Source organism: Coregonus clupeaformis, unplaced genomic scaffold (assembly GCF_020615455.1).
Source record: "Coregonus clupeaformis isolate EN_2021a unplaced genomic scaffold, ASM2061545v1 scaf4590, whole genome shotgun sequence".
NCBI lineage: Eukaryota > Metazoa > Chordata > Actinopteri > Salmoniformes > Salmonidae > Coregonus > Coregonus clupeaformis.
The window spans coordinates 1-16,228 of record NW_025538044.1 but is presented as its reverse complement, the minus strand read 5'-3'; the positions used below and the strand labels follow the sequence as shown (position 1 = coordinate 16,228).

Here is a 16,228-nt window from a genome sequence, read left to right as displayed (position 1 = left end):
CCAAGAAGGAGATTGATGTAGCGCTGCATCAGATGGTTTGGGATGAGTTGGACCGCAGAGTGAAGGAAAAGTAGCCAACAAGTGCTCAGCATATGTGGGAACTCCTTCAAGACTGTTGGAAAAGCATTCCTCATGAAGCTGGTTGAGAGAATGCCAAGGATGTGCAAAGCTGTCATCAAGGCAATGGGTGGCTACTTGAAGAATATCAAATCTAAAATATATTTTGATTTTGTAAAACACTTCTTTGGTTACTACATGATTGCATATGTGTTATTTCATAGTTTATGTCTTCACTATTATTCTACAATGTAAAAAATAATAACAAAATAAAGAAGAACCCTTGAATGAGTAGGTGTGTCCAAACTTTTGACCTAATCTCTGTACCCCACACATACAATTCTGTAAAGTCCCTCAGTCGAGCAGTGAATTTCAACCACAAAGACCAGGGAGGTTTTCCAATTCCTCCCTTTGAGCATGGTGAGGTTATGAATTACCCTTTTGGATGGTGTATCAATACACCCTGTCACTACAAAGATACAGGCATCCTTCCTAACTCAGTTGCCGGAGAGGAAGGAAACTGCTTGAGGATTTCACCATGAGGCCAATGGCTGGTATGTGGCAAGTTAAGACCATTATTTACAGTGGCAGTCACAAAAGCATTGTCCTTTGGAACCTAACCATTTCAACGTCAGTGGGACAGTGCTAATTGATGTCCTCAGTTGAGCAACATATTCCCCGCTTGGGTCACGCTTTCATTCTATTGTGCTAGCTACATGGCTATGCTACTTTCAAAGATCTCTGTTAACGCCATGTAATTTTAGCTAGCTATAGCAGCTGTGTTTGAGCTGTCATTTCTGGGGAGATGATAACTAATGAATGCATGGATGATGTGGGGATCTTTGGAATGGATACAATAAGGTTTTAGCTTAATTCCTGTGGCTTTAAATGGGATATGAAAATGTATGCACTCACTAACTGTAAGTCGCTCTGGATAAGAGCGTCTGCTAAATGACTAAAATGTAAATGTGCTAATTTGTGTTTGTCCTCTCCTCTTGCAGAGCCCAAACCACGCAGGTACAAGTGTGGTCTGTCGGCTCCCTGTCCTCAGAAACATCTGGCCTTCCGCGTCGTCTCTGGAGCTGCCAACGTCATTGGGCCTAAAATCTGCCTGGAGGATAAGATGTGAGAATTATTGTAAATCATTGGGGCCGCCCCAATTCTTACACCAATGTATGGAACGTCACCGTCAACCATCTCACTCTCTCCCCTGCCTCTCTGTTTCCTTTTAATTCTCATATCACTCTCTTTCTGCCATAATCTCATTTTTAACCCTAAAATGTGTCTGAAGAGCTGAATGCAAGTATTTCTCTCGGTCTTTCTTGCTTTCCTTCAAGATGGCCCAAACCAGATCTGTTTGGGCCATCTTGCCAACTCCTATGAAAAATGACCAAAGGGGTGGTTTTGTCGGGTAGCATCACCCCTTCTGTCTGCCTGTTATTCTGTCTGTCTATGGTGGCTCCTTCAGTGTCGGTGTGTAACAATGTATAGATGAACTCTTCAGGGGTTAGTTTCCTGAAAGCTTAGTAGCTCTAAGCTCATCTTCGTCTACTGCCTACAATGGGTTTATGATGGGCTTTTGGGAAATTTGACCAGTAAGTTAGTACGTTAAACAGCCCGGTAAAGTGTTGGTACCCCCAACTCTCCTTTTCTTCTCCCTCAGCCTTGTCAGCAGTGTCAACAACAATGTTGGTAGAGGCAGTGGCGGCTCCTGAAAAAATTCTCAGGGGGGGCAATTTTTCTGATGATTTAGGTGACCTACACACATTTTAAAAAAGATATGTCCAGCAACAACATGAAGACAGGGGCAGCATATAAGTCAATACTGATATACACATTACTTGCTTCAAAAAGGCCTCATGGTTGAATTGGAAATATGTGCACCTGAGCAAGCAGGAGCTTTTGATAGAGGCTACTGAAAACATTGATGCAAGTTATTGGTAATAAGAAATTTTTATAGACTTCCATATTCTGCCCTCTTGTATAGATTTGTGAAAATGAACAGTGATAGACATTTTGCCTGAAAACAGAATTTGAAAATAATTTCTAGAAAAGGTAAACACAGCTATCTGTATGGCTTTGTAAATATGAACAACCATATTCTGGCCAATTGTATAGATTTGTAAAAAAAATTGTTTACTTTTTTAAAATGAAAAATAACTATTTTAAAACAACATCAACTGTGAACTGATTTGGGCGTGTGTGTGTTAAAGAGACAGACAGGGAGGGACAAAGAGAGAGAGAGAGCTACATTACTTGTACTGAAACTGTTCTCTTCTCTCTGTCATGAGCCCTCTCACTCCACCGGGTTACCACCTTAATTTGCTTCCACTCTGCTCACCTCCCTCTCTCTACTCAGCCTAACTAGCTCCACCTGTCCCTGCTCTGCTCGGCTCTAATTACTCTGCCAGCTGCGCTGCATTACCCACTAACCTCTCCCAGTATTTAAGGCCCTGTCTTTCAGCTCTCCGGTGTCAGATCGTCTGCAAAGCTCACACCCGAACCTGTTTGCCCGCGCTTCTGGCTCACCCTGGTTTTGTGACCCCGGACCTGCCTGTTTTTTGGATACTCTTCTGCCTCAGGAGATCCAGACCTGCTTCTGCCATACGACTCCTGACTACTCTTCAATCCCGGTAACTCTGACCAGCCTTCTGCCTTGCTACTACGTATTTTGGATTTCCCTTGAACTGTACTGCTGCCTGGTTTCATTCCGCCCTGTTGTGTCTGTGTCTCCCCCCCAGGACTTCTGGACCACCCACCACCGGCTTCATAGGGACCATCGCTGCCACTGGGGGGCACAGACCCAGCGCATTGGACGGGATCCCTGTTACCCTGGAGCCTTCATTCACTCCCTACTTCCCTTTTCCCTTAAGTTTAATAAACTTTCTGGTGTGACGCAATTGTGGTCCTCTGGTCGTCTGTCTGAACCGTGACAGCACGATCTGACCATTATGGACTCAGCGCACACTTTCCCATATGGAAACCGATGAGCATGAGCAGCAGTTCCAGCAGCAGCAACAACAACTCGCCATGATCATTCAACTCCTCACCAACCTTACCCCAGCCAGTCTGCCCACCAGCCCAGCTCCGAGTTACCTGCCCCGGTCATTGCAGCCGCTGCTCGAACCAAGATTGAAACCCCGAGCGGTTCAACGCGATTCAACCCAGGTCCGGCCATTCCTGACTAGCTGCCGACTTCAGTTCTCCTTGCAGCCAAGGACCTTCGCCACGGAGGGGGCTAAAGTTGGGTATGCCATCACTCACCTGACGGGCCGAGCTCGACTCTGGGGAACAGCAGAGTTCGAACGTCAAACCCCCGCATGTGCTACCTTCACCTGTTTGCTGAGGAGATGCTGAAGGTGTTTGACCTGGATTCACCCACCGCAGAGGCGTCTCGTGAACTGTTCAGTATTCGACAAGGCAGACGTACAGTCGCAGACCATTCCATCGACTTCCGAACCCTGGCTAGACGAGTTCTTGGAACACACCATCGTTGGTGGACGCGTTCTTCCATAGTTTGGCTGACTATATCAAGGACTAAGTTGGTCTCCCATGAACTGCCTTCCACTCTTGATGAAGCCATCGCACTGACTGTCAGGATCGACAGAAGGATACAGACCCGTGCGTCGTGAGAGGGGGGCGCCAAGGTCCACCACTACCGGCATTCGAGAGATCCGACTGAGCTCCTGTCATCTACTGCCACTCACCCAGGTCAGCTTGATCAGTCTGAGCCTATGGAGACTGGGCGAGCCTCCCTCACTCCTGCAGACGCCAGCGCCGCTCCACCTCAAACCTCTGCCTCTATTGTGGAGGTGATGGACATCGTGTGGTAACCTGCCCAGGGCCAAGCTCACCGGGCGTAGGGGGAGCCCGGTTGAGTTCAATGACCATCCAGTCCTCCGACCGCAAACCCCTGCTGCAAGTTCACCTCCGCCTCTCGACTCAACTCACACCCTGGCTGCTCTGGTGGATTCTGGCGCCAGCCAACATAATGGACATCAAGCTGGCACGCCAACTGGGACTGGAGAACTCCGTTTGACACCTTTATTCCGCCCGGGCACTGGACGGACACACTCGGATCGGTCACTCATGTCACGGCCCCCGGTCTCGATGGGTCTGTCCGGAAACCATCAAGAAACTATCCAGTTTCACCTGCTCCCCTCTCCAGGCCAACCCTCATCCTGGGTTACCTTGGCTCCGCCGGCACAACCCTCAGCTCGACTGGGTGACCGGGTGATCAGGGAGTGGGGAGAGGACTGCCACCGAACCTGCCTGCTTGCTGCCGCACTACCCCCTCGGCCAGTACCTACTAACTCCGCTCCTGACCTCTCCAATGTCCCAGAATGCTACCATGGTCTCAGAGAGGTGTTTAACAGCAAGAGCCACATCTCTGCCCCCCTCACCGACCGCACGACTGTGCCATCGACCTCCTCCCTGGAACAGCTCCTCCAAGGGGGTCGTCTTTATTCGTTGTCTGCTCCTGAAAGAAAGTCCATGGAGACTACATCAATGGCTCTCTGTCCGCAGGATTAACCGTTCATCTTCATCTCCTGCTGGTGCTGGCTTCTTCTTTGTGGGGAAGAAGGACGGATCTCTTCGCCCCTGCATCGACTACAGGGGACTCAACGACATCACAGTGAAAAACCGTTACCCTCTGCCTCTGCTCACCTCTGCTTTTGAGTTGCTCCAGGGAGCCACTGTTTTTACCAAGTTGGATCTCAGAAACGCTTACCACCTAGTGCGGATCCGGGAGGGAGATGAATGGAAAACCGCATTCAATACACCAACAGGCCACTACGAGTATCTGGTTATGCCTTTGGCCTCACCAATGCTCCTGCTGTGTTCCAGGCTCTAGTGAATGATGTAGGGACATGTTAAACAAGTTTGTCTTCGTTTACCTGGATGACATCTTAATTTACTCCAGAAACCTGTCTGAACACACCCGCCATGTCCAGCAAGTCCTTCATCGTCTTCTGGAGAATTCCCTCTACGCCAAGGCAGAGAAATGTGAGTTTCACGTCAAGACAGTGGCCTTCCTGGGGTACATAGTGGCAGAAGGAAGTATCCAAATGGATCCTGCCAAAGTATCAGCAGTCACTTTATGGCCAGTTCCGAGAACAGAAAGAAGCTGCAACAGTTTCTGGGGTTTGCTAACTTCTATAGGAAGTTTATCCGAACTACAGTACCGTTGCTGCCCCTCTCACTGCTCTAACCAGCACCAAGCAACCCTTCACCTGACCCCAGCAGCCGACAAAGCCTTCAGTACCCTCAAGGTGAGGTTCACCTCCGCTCCCATCCTCCAGATGCCTGATGTGGACCGGCAATCATTGTGGAGGTGGACGCCTCGGATGTGGGAGTTGGTGCTGTGATTTCTCAGTGGGCTGCGGAGGATAGGAAGCTCCATCCCTGTGCCTTTTTTCTCACGTCGGTTGTCCCCCTCTGAGTGCAATTACGACATAGGAACCGTGAGCTGCTGGCTGTGAAACTTGCCTTGGAGGAGTGGCGTCACTGGCTGGAGGGGTCCACCATTCCATTTCTCGTTTGGACCGATCATAAGAACTTGGAGTACATCCGCACGGCCAAACGGTTGAACTCCAGGCAGTCCCGCTGGGCCCTGTTCTTCACCAGGTTTAATTTCACTCTGTCATACCGGCCTGGATCACGCAACATCAAGCCAGACGCCCTCTCCCGTCAATTCCAGAAGGATGACACCCCCTCCAAGGACCCTGTGTCGATTCTGCCAAGTCCCTGCATCGTTGCAGCTCTGACCTGGGCTGTTGAGGAACAGGTGCTGGAGGCTCTCCGTAACCAGCCAGGTCCCAGCACTTGCCCAGCTGACCGCCTTTTGTCCCCCCGAAGACCTGAGGTCCCAGGTCATTCAGTGGGGACATGACTCCCGCCTAGCTTGTCACCCTGGCTCCACCCGCACTACAACCTGCTCGCCCAGAGGTTCTGGTGGCCCTCTCTGAGGAAGGATGTACGGGAATTCGTCCCAAGCCTGCCCCATCGCAACCAACACAAGTCGTCCTGCTAGCCCCCAGCCGGATTGCTGCAGCCCCTGCCTGTGCCCAGACGTCCCTGGTCTCACATCGCCCTTGACTTTGTCACGGGGCTGCCCCCTTCAAGTGGCATGACCGTCATTCTCACCATCGTTGACCGTTTCAGCAAGATGGCACACTTCATTCCCCTCCCAAGCTCCCAACCGCCAAGGAGACCGCCCAGGTGGTCCTGGAACACGTCTTCCGGATCCACGGACTGCCAAGGGATGTTGTTTCTGACCGTGGTCCACAATTCTCCCTCCGCTTTTTGGAAGGAGTTCTGTCACCTGCTGGGAGCCACAGTCAGTCTGACTTCCGATTCCATCCCCAATCCAATGGGCAGTCAGAGCGGGCTAATCAGGAGCTCGAGAAGGCACTGCGATGCATGACTTCACGCAACCCCCACTCCTGGTCGCAGCAATTGACATGGGTGGAGTACGCACACAATTCTCTGACCTGCTCTGCTATCGGTATGTCCCCTTTCCAATGTGTTTATGGATACCAGCCTCCTCTATTTGCCAGCCAGGAGGAGGAGGTTACTTGCCCATCTGCACTTGCTTTTGCCGTCGATGTCGCCGCACCTGGTCACAAGCCCGAGCCACACTCCTCAGGTCCGCTGCCAGCTACACTACCGGGCCAACCGTCGGAGAATTCCTGCTCCCACCTACCATGTTGGTCAAAGGGTGTGGTTGTCATCGAAGAACCTGCCACTCAGGGTGGAGTCGCAGAAGCTGGCACCTCGGTTCATTGGCCCATTCCCTATCATAAGAGTGATTAGCCCAACTGCTGTCCGGCTCCAACTGCCTAATTCCTGAGGGTGCACCCCACTTTCCATGTGTCTAAGATTAAGCCCATCCATGAGAGTCCGCTGGTCCCTGCTGCGCCTGGTCCTCCTCCTCCACGGCTCGCCGATGGTGGTCTGGTTTACACCGTCCGCCGCCTGCTTCGGTCCAGACGGAGGGGTAGGGGTCTCCAGTACCTCATTGACTGGGAGGGCTATGGACCTGAGGAAAGGACCTGGGTGCCAGCTAGTCGGATTGTGGATAGGACTCTCATCACCGCTTTCCACCAACGGCATCCTGATCAACCTGCAATCCGTAGGGGCCGCCCCAGAGGGGTCCCTAACCGTCCGGCCCGCCGGGCTTCCTGTCCTGTGCCTGATCCTGTCTCGGGACCCGTCCCATCTCCCCGACCACTGCCCTCCGGCTCCTCCGAGGATGAGGACGTTCACTCGACCGGTCGGAGGAGTTCTAGCCCTCCTCCGGCCTCCTCCCGCCCGGCGTGGTGTTGCTCTTGGGACTTCTGGGGCCGCCCCTTGGGGTTCTGTCATGAGCTCCTCTCACTCCACCGGGTTACCACCTTAATTTGCTTCCACTCTGCTCACCTCCCTCTCTCTACTCAGCCTAACTAGCTCCACCTGTCCCTGCTCTGCTCGGCTCTAATTACTCTGCCAGCTGCGCTGCATTACCCACTAACCTCTCCCAGTATTTAAGGCCCTGTCTTTCAGCTCTCCGGTGTCAGATCGTCTGCAAAGCTCACACCCGGAACCTGTTTGCTCGCGCTTCTGGCCACCCCTGGTTTTGTGACCCGACCTGCCTGTTTTTTGGATACTCTTCTGCCTCAGGAGATCCAGACCTGCTTCTTGCCATTACGACTCCTGACTACTCTTCAATCCCGGTAACTCTGACCAGCCTTCTGCCTTGCTACTACGTATTTTGGATTTCCCTTGAACTGTACTGCTGCCTGGTTTCATTCCGCCTGTTGTGTCTGTGTCTCCCCCAGGACTTCTGGACCACCCACCACCGGCTTCATAGAGTTCGCTGCTCACTGGGGGGGCACAGACCCAGCGCATTGGACGGGATCCCTGTTACCCCTGGAGCCTTCATTCACTCCCTACTTCCCTTTTCCCTTAAGTTTAATAAACTTTCTGGTGTGACGCAATTGTGGTCCTCTGGTCGTCTGTCTGAACCGTGACACTCTCTTTCAATGCAGCAAAGCGGTCAATGACTTTCTCATTGAAATCAGGCATGCTAGAGGACTAGTTTACTAGTTACTTTTTTAGCTTGCTGCATGATCAACTTCAGCTGATGTGCATAGCAAATGCACGTAATGGCCTTTCTTGAAATGCTCACGCACCTTTGCCTTCTCTCGCCTCATCACACTGGCTCCATCGTAAGCTTGCGTAATGAGTTTGACTTTCACGTCGCCGGCAAAAGACTGTTCAGTCTCTCCAAAAGCACACTGGGATTGAGACTGAGGTTGATTCCGAGATGGGAAGGAACTCAAAAAGCGCTCCCCTGCACTTTGTGGTTGTCTCTTTGATGTGAACTTCTTTCAAAGAGACAATCGAGTGCACTGAACGCTATAGCCATCTTGATAGTAGTACGTGAATTGATTGATGCTGCTACCCGCTCTTTTCTTAGTTACGTTCATGGTTACGTTACGTATGACGAAAGCGCCGTAAGTGCAAGCCCTCAGAAACCCATAGAGATTGTATTGAAAGCTCTGAAATTTGAAAAAATAGATTTTACATGGGAGTCTATGACAGACTTCTGGGCGATTTTCAACCTGACTGAAATCGCCCCAAAAAGGGGGGCCATTTGAAGCACGACTTTAGCCTGATTGGACATTTAGTGGCAGTGTGGCACTGTGGCAGATCAGACGTCTAGATTACAACACTGATAACTACTGTTGCCGTGATATAATTGATTAGAAAAAAAATCCCTTCCTTTTCCCGTTTGGCAGTGCGTCGCCCATATCGCCCTATTGAACACACCGCCCCTGGGTAGAGGACTAAACGTTGCTTTAGTAAATGGTAATTAGAACAATCTCTGACAATTCTTGATAGTTATGTTTCATAAGTACATTTGTGCAGTTGTGATTTTGACTTGACTGTTGCACAGATTGCTAACTTTAAATGAATTGATGTTTCTGCTCATCAGGGGTATGTGGAGAGCTCTTGGACACAATCATTTGATACGTGGGCAGGAGGTGAGAGGATTAAACAAGTTTATACTGATGTGCTGTTGTCATTTGATGCATGCCTAATGCACTTCTTTTTTAAAGGTGCGTTGATGGCCAAATTCGTTCTATTTGAATGAATTATGTATAAAATAAACAATATCTTCTATATTTTCATTATACAAGAGGTTAAAAGTAGCTTGACGCCCCTCTACATATTGTTCAGTTAAATACAGGTGCTTTAATAGGCTACATCCTCCCCGTCTGTCTTCAATTCTCAGATGTTACTGACCTGTTGAAGTATCTCCTGCCTTACATGAGGGAACACTTGTGTTTGTAGCTTCCTTTGATGATCCTGCACAAAGTAAGAGTCCAGCATGTTCTCCCCCCGCCCCCCTCCTACCCCCGAAGACACACATGGAAGCCTCTTCACTCTGAGAACGGTTAATGTTGTACTGTTGATAGTTATCTCCCTCCCCTGATTATAGAGTTGTTATTGTGTAGTTTCAGCCCCCCTGGACAGTACTAAGTGAGCCTCAGTCCCGTGCAATGCTTTCAGCGCTGTGTGGTTATAATATTACGCTTTGGGTGCATGACTCACACACACAATACTATAGGGGTTGTTTTACAGTCACCACAATCTTGTAAAATGCTTAACAGAACCAAATTACCATTGACATAACTTGTAAATCTACCAGTCTATTTCTTACCACTGTAAACATTTCTAAGACAATGTTATGTGTGGTGTCAAACTATACAAAAATGGTATATAGTACTGTAAGGTTAAATGGACATTCATCTAGCTAGCCTACTTTACTGTAACGGTCTGTCTCCTCTCCTAACACCTGTGTCAGGTTAAATGACGAGGCTCGTCATCTGTTTGAGGAGCTGGGTAGCACAGCAGTGAAGGAGCTCACCTTCAGAGACAGCTGGGTGTTTGTAGGAGCCAAGGGCATCGAGAACAAGAGCCCATTCGAACAGGTAGACTACCTTTACTTTAAGCCTAAATTATACCGTTCGAACACAACGCAAGAGCGCAAAGCAAAATGGCGATCCTGCTTAGTTGCGTCAAGTTTATAATTGGATGTGCTTATACAATACACTGAGGGAAAAGGTATTTGATCCCGTGATTTTGTACGTTTGCCCACTGACAAAAGAAATGATCAGTCTATCATTTTAATGGTAGGTTTATTTGAACAGTGAGACAGAATAACAACAACAAAATCCAGAAAAACGCATGTCAAAAATGTTATAAATTGATTTGCATTTTAATGAGGGAAATAAGTATTTGACCCCCTCTCAATCAGAAAGATTTCTGGCTCCCAGGTGTATTTTATACAGAACGAGCTGAGATTAGGAGCACACTCTTAAAGGAGTGCTCCTAATCTCAGCTTGTTACCTGTATAAAAGACACCTGTCCACAGAAGCAATCAATCAATCAGATTCCAAACTCTCCACCATGGCCAAGACCAAAGAGCTCTCCAAGGATGTCAGGGACAAGATTGTAGATCTACACAAGGCTGGAATGGGCTACAAGACCATCGCAGCAGCTTTGGTGAGAAGGTGACGACAGTTGGTGTGATTATTTGCAAATGGAAGAAACACAAAAGAACTGTCAATCTCCCCGGCCTGGGGCTCCATGCAAGATCTCACCTCATGGAGTTGCAATGATCACGAGAACGGTGAGAATCAGCCCAGAACTACACGGGAGGATCTTGTCAATAATCTCAAGGCAGCTGGGACCATAGTCACCAAGAAAACAATTGGTAACACACTACGCCGTGAAGGACTGAAATCCTGCAGCGCCCGCAAGGTCCCCCTGCTCAAGAAAGCACATATACAGGCCCGTCTGACGTTTGCCAATGAACATCTGAATGATTCAGAGAGAACTGGTGAAAGTGTTGTGGTCAGATGAGACCAAAATGGAGCTCTTTGGCATCAACTCAACTAGCCGTGTTTGGAGGAGGAGGAATGCTGCCTATGACCCCAAGAACACCATCCCCACCGTCAAACATGGAGGTGGAAACATTATGCTTTGGGGGTGTTTTTTCTGCTAAGGGACATGACAACTCTCACCGCATCAAAGGGACGATGGACGGGCCATGTACCGTCAAATCTTGGGTGAGAACCTCCTTCCCTCAGCCAGGGCATTGAAAAATGGGTCGTGATCGGTATTCCAGCATGACAATGACCCAAAACACACGGCCAAGGCAACAAAGGAGTGGCTCAAGAAGAAGCACATTAAGGTCCTGGAGTGGCCTAGCCAGTCTCCAGACCTTAATCCCATAGAAAATCTGTGGAGGGAGCTGAAGGTTCGAGTTGCCAAACGTCAGCCTCGAAACCTTAATGACATGGAGAAGATCTGCAAAGAGGGGAGTGGGACAAAATCCCTCCTGAGATGTGTGCAAACCTGGTGGCCAACTACAAGAAACGTCTGACCTCTGTGATTGCCAACAAGGGTTTTGCCACCAAGTACTAAGTCATGTTTTGCAGAGGGGTCAAATACTTATTTCCCTCATTAAAATGCAAATCAATTTATAACATTTTTGACATGCGTTTTTCTGGATTCTTTTGTTGGTATTCTGTCTCTCACTGTTCAAATAAACCTACCATTAAAATTATAGACTGATCATTTATTTGTCAGTGGGCAAATGTACAAAATCAGCAGGGGATCAAATACTTTTTTCCCCTCACTGTACATATGTGCATGAGATAAGAAGGATACGTGACCTCTGTGAAGCATCTGTTCTCCTCATAGCTCTGCTTGTAGCTCTGTCCATATTATAGCTACACTATGTGTTATATACACTGCTCAAAAAAATAAAGGGAACACTTAAACAACACAATGTAACTCCAAGTCAATCACACTTCTGTGAAATCAAACTGTCCTCTTAGGAAGCAACACTGATTGATAAATTGCACATGCTGTTGTGCAAATGGAATAGACAACAGGTGGAAATTATAGGCAATTAGCAAGACACCCCCAATAAAGGACTGGTTTTGCAGGTGGTGACCACAGACCACTTCTCAGTTCCTATGCTTCCTGGCTGATGTTTTGGTCACATTTGAATGCTGGCGGTGCTTTCACTCTAGTGATAGCATGAGACGGAGTCTACAACCCTCACAAGTGGCTCAGGTAGTGCAGCTCATCCAGGATGGCACATCAATGCGAGCTGTGGCAAGAAGGTTTGCTGTGTCTGTCAGCGTAGTGTCCAGAGCATGGAGGCGCTACCAGGAGACAGGCCAGTACATCAGGAGACGTGGAGGAGGCCGTAGGAGGGCAACAACCCAGCAGCAGGACTGCTACCTCCGCCCTTTGTGCAAGGAGGAGCACTGCCAGAGCCCTGCAAATGACCTCCAGCAGGCCACAAATGTGCATGTGTCTGCTCAAACGGTCAGAAACAGACTCCATGAGGGTGGTATGAGGGCCCGACGTCCACAGGTGGGGGTTGTGCTTACAGCCCAACACCGTGCAGGACGTTGGCATTTGCCAGAGAACACCAAGATTGGCAAATTCGCCACTGGCGCCCTGTGCTCTTCACAGATGAAAGCAGGTTCACACTGAGCACATGTGACAGACGTGACAGAGTCTGGAGACGCCGTGAGAACGTTCTGCTGCCTGCAACATCCTCCAGCATGACCGGTTTGGCGGTGGGTCAGTCATGGTGTGGGGTGGCATTTCTTTGTGGGGCCGCACAGCCCTCCATGTGCTCGCCAGAGGTAGCCTGACTGCCATTAGGTACCGAGAATGAGATCCTCAGACCCCTTGTGAGACCATATGCTGGGTGCGGTTGGCCCTAGGTTCCTCCTAATGCAAGACAATGCTATACCTCATGTGGCTAGAGTGTGTCAGCAGTTCCTGCAAGAGGAAGGCATTGATGCTATGGACTGGCCCGCCTGTTCCCCAGACCTGAATCCAATTGAGCACATCTGGGACATCATGTCCGCTCCATCCACCAACGCCACGTTGCACCACAGACTGTCCAGGAGTTGGCGGATGCTTTAGTCCAGGTCTGGGAGGAGATCCTCAGGAGACCATCCGCCACCTCATCAGGAGCATGCCCAGGCGTTGTAGGGAGGTCATACAGGCACGTGGAGGCCACACACACTACTGAGCCTCATTTTGACTTGTTTTAAGGACATTACATCAAAGTTGGATCAGCCTGTAGTGTGGTTTTCCACTTTAATATAATAATATGCCATTTAGCAGACGCTTTTATCCAAAGCGACTTACAGTCATGCGTGCATACATTTTTTGTGTGTATGGGTGGTCCCGGGGATCGAACCCACTACCTTTAATTTTGAGGGTGACTCCAAATCCAGACCTCCATGGGTTGATCAATTTGATTTCCATTGATAATTTTTGTGTGATTTTGTTGTCAGCACATTCAACTATGTAAAGAAAAAAGTATTTAATAAGATTATTTCATTCATTCAGATCTAGGATGTGTTATTTTAGTGTTCCCTTTTTATTTTTTTGAGCAGTGTATCTATGGCTCTGTCAGTGTGTTTGTTCTGTAAAGCCTAATGTTCTTGCCCTCTCTGTCTGTGTCTTTCTATCACACCCTCTTTTGTCTATCGAGGCACCCATTATTAGGCAAATAATGATCATTTTGTGCATAAAAGCAAACCATTTAGACAGGCCTACTTAATGGGCTTAAGATGGACCAGCCCATCTGGCATTTGCCAGAACTGCCCTATGGCCAGTTTGGCCTTGATGAGACTTGAAAGTATGGCATTGGTAATGCAAGACTACGGTTGGATGAATGATGCTCTGTTACAATATCATGGACCAACAGGGAGGTGAAGGCTCCTACAATACTCCATTTTTTCTTCACTTTTTGGTTTTGGTCAAGTAACACGTGCTGCAAAGGACATCTTCTCTCGAGTGGACTGACTCACTGTAACAATGCTGGAGCTCAATAGGCTAGCTGGCCTGATGGTTGATAATATGCACACTTTTGAAGCAACCTTTTGGACTTGACATTTTAACTAAGGAATGTATTAAATCATTTGAGGCTTAATAATGTTATTGAAGAATGAACACATAAGAGGACAGGGATATTTCAGAGACCAAATGTTTGATGACCAAAATGCACAGACTTGGAAAAGGAAAAAGAATCCAATAATCAGATGCTGGATAGAATACATGAAAGAAGTCATGTCTGTAAAACCCTGCAAATGCACAGGAAGAGGCCAGAGAATACTGCCTAGATGAATGGAAATTGCGAACAGAATACAATTAGGGTTAATAGATACACTAGTACTTCACGAGCAATTGCTGGCTGTTCTAGGAAGGATCTTGTATTTTGTGATAAATGAAGATTAAAATGCATGAATATTTTGTATCGATAGTTTAATATATTAAATTGTAGATTTAAATCTAGTTGTGCTAGCCTGAGTACCAGTCTGTTTGTGCCATCAAACAGATCTGGGACCAGGTTAAAGTGCTAATAATTTTTTCTTAGAGCAGGGACGGCCTGTTCAATAGGGCGATATGGGCGACGCACTGCCAAACGGGAAAAGGAAGGGATTTTTTTTCTAATCAATTATATCACGGCAACAGTAGTTATCAGTGTTGTAATCTGATCTGACTGCCACTAAATGTCAAATCAGGCTAAAGTCGTGCCTCAAATGGCCCTCGCCCTTTTTGGGCGATTTCAGTCAGGTTGAAAATCGCCCAGAAGTCTCTCATAGCCTGTCATGTAAAATCTATTTTTTTCAAATTTCAAAGCTTTCAATACATTCTCATGGGTGTCTGTGGGCTTGCACTTACGCTTTCGTCATACGTGACGTAACCATGAACGAACTAAGCAAATAGCGCTAGCAGCGCTCTTTACGACCTGCAGTGTGGCGTTATTTTATGTTTTTAATTTGTACACTTAGTGGCGTTATTTTATGTTTTTAATTTGTACACTTAGTTTACAAACATTCTGCCAACCATGGATTTCGGGTGGTGGGTTTTGGACTGATCTTGTTGATCGTGGTACATACCCGCTACGAACGGACTAAATAATGAAAACGTTGCTGGCAGCGGAATCCAATACAGCTGGGAGACTTGGCTGGATGACAGAGTCCCGGACAGAGAAGTGGAGCCGGCCGGCTTCACCCTGGTCGGAGCGGACCTCGATCTGACAGTCACAGGGAAAATCGATCCTGGTAAGAGAGCGACTCTGTACCCCCGAGCTCCGACATTGAACTGCTTTCTGTGTCACTGTGACCTTACTATCTGCCCCGTGAGTTCCCCCAATCGTTTGTTACCGTTGTGTACTGTTGATAATCACAAGTTTACTGGAGAACTGAGACCAAGTAGAGACTTTGGACAGGGTGGATATGGTATAATAAAGGCAGTTTATTCAGAGGTAAAGATATGGAATCGCGTGCACGGACTCGTCGTCAAACTCTTAGGGAGCTATCTGAAGAGAGCCCCGAAAACATTGTGTGCTGACATTTTATAACAATAAATGATGTAGGTTGAATCTAGTAGTTCGATCTTCTGATTGGTCCTGATGAGTTGGGCGAGGTCCCCTCCACTGTTGCATTGGCTCTGAGTCGGGTTCTCTGTCTTCAAATGTTCAGCCTAAAGAGAGGGGATTTTTGTGTGTGTGTGTGTGTGTGTTTAACAGTGATGATGTGTGTGTGTGTGTGTTTTAACAGTGATGATGTGTGTGTGTGTGTGTTATCAGTGATGATGTGTGTGTGTGTGTGTGTGTGTGTCCTCAGAGCAAGAACTCGTGAGTTGGAAGAACTGAGAGACCTAGGCGTGGGTGTTGTCCTTGGCCACCTGCTGACAAGGCTGACAAGATAGGACTCTTTTGTCCATTGTTATAGGATAGGAACAGCATTGATTGAAAACAAACGCCCAACACAAAATGGGTCATGCACAAGATTTTAGTCAGACCAAGCTATAACATTATATATTTACTACGACAGTACATTCAACCAAAAAGCTAAATAACAAAGGCATCAGAGATTATTTATAATCTGTCACAGAAACTGGAATCCATCTCCCCAGATCAGTCAATAAATGCTTCTGGTATTGACTTATATGCTGCCCTGTCTTCATGTTGTTGCTGGACATATCTTTTTTAAAAATGTGTGTAGGTCACCTAAATCATCAGAAAAATTGCCCCTCCTGAGAATTTTTTCAGGAGCCGCCACTGTCTTAGAGA

General features: G+C 47.9%; 1 pseudogene; it reads left to right on the top strand.

The window, feature by feature from the left end:
- Nucleotides 1-595: 595 nt before the first annotated feature.
- LOC123490745 lies at nt 596-10,037 on the top strand (annotated as a pseudogene).
- Nucleotides 10,038-16,228: the final 6,191 nt, after the last annotated feature.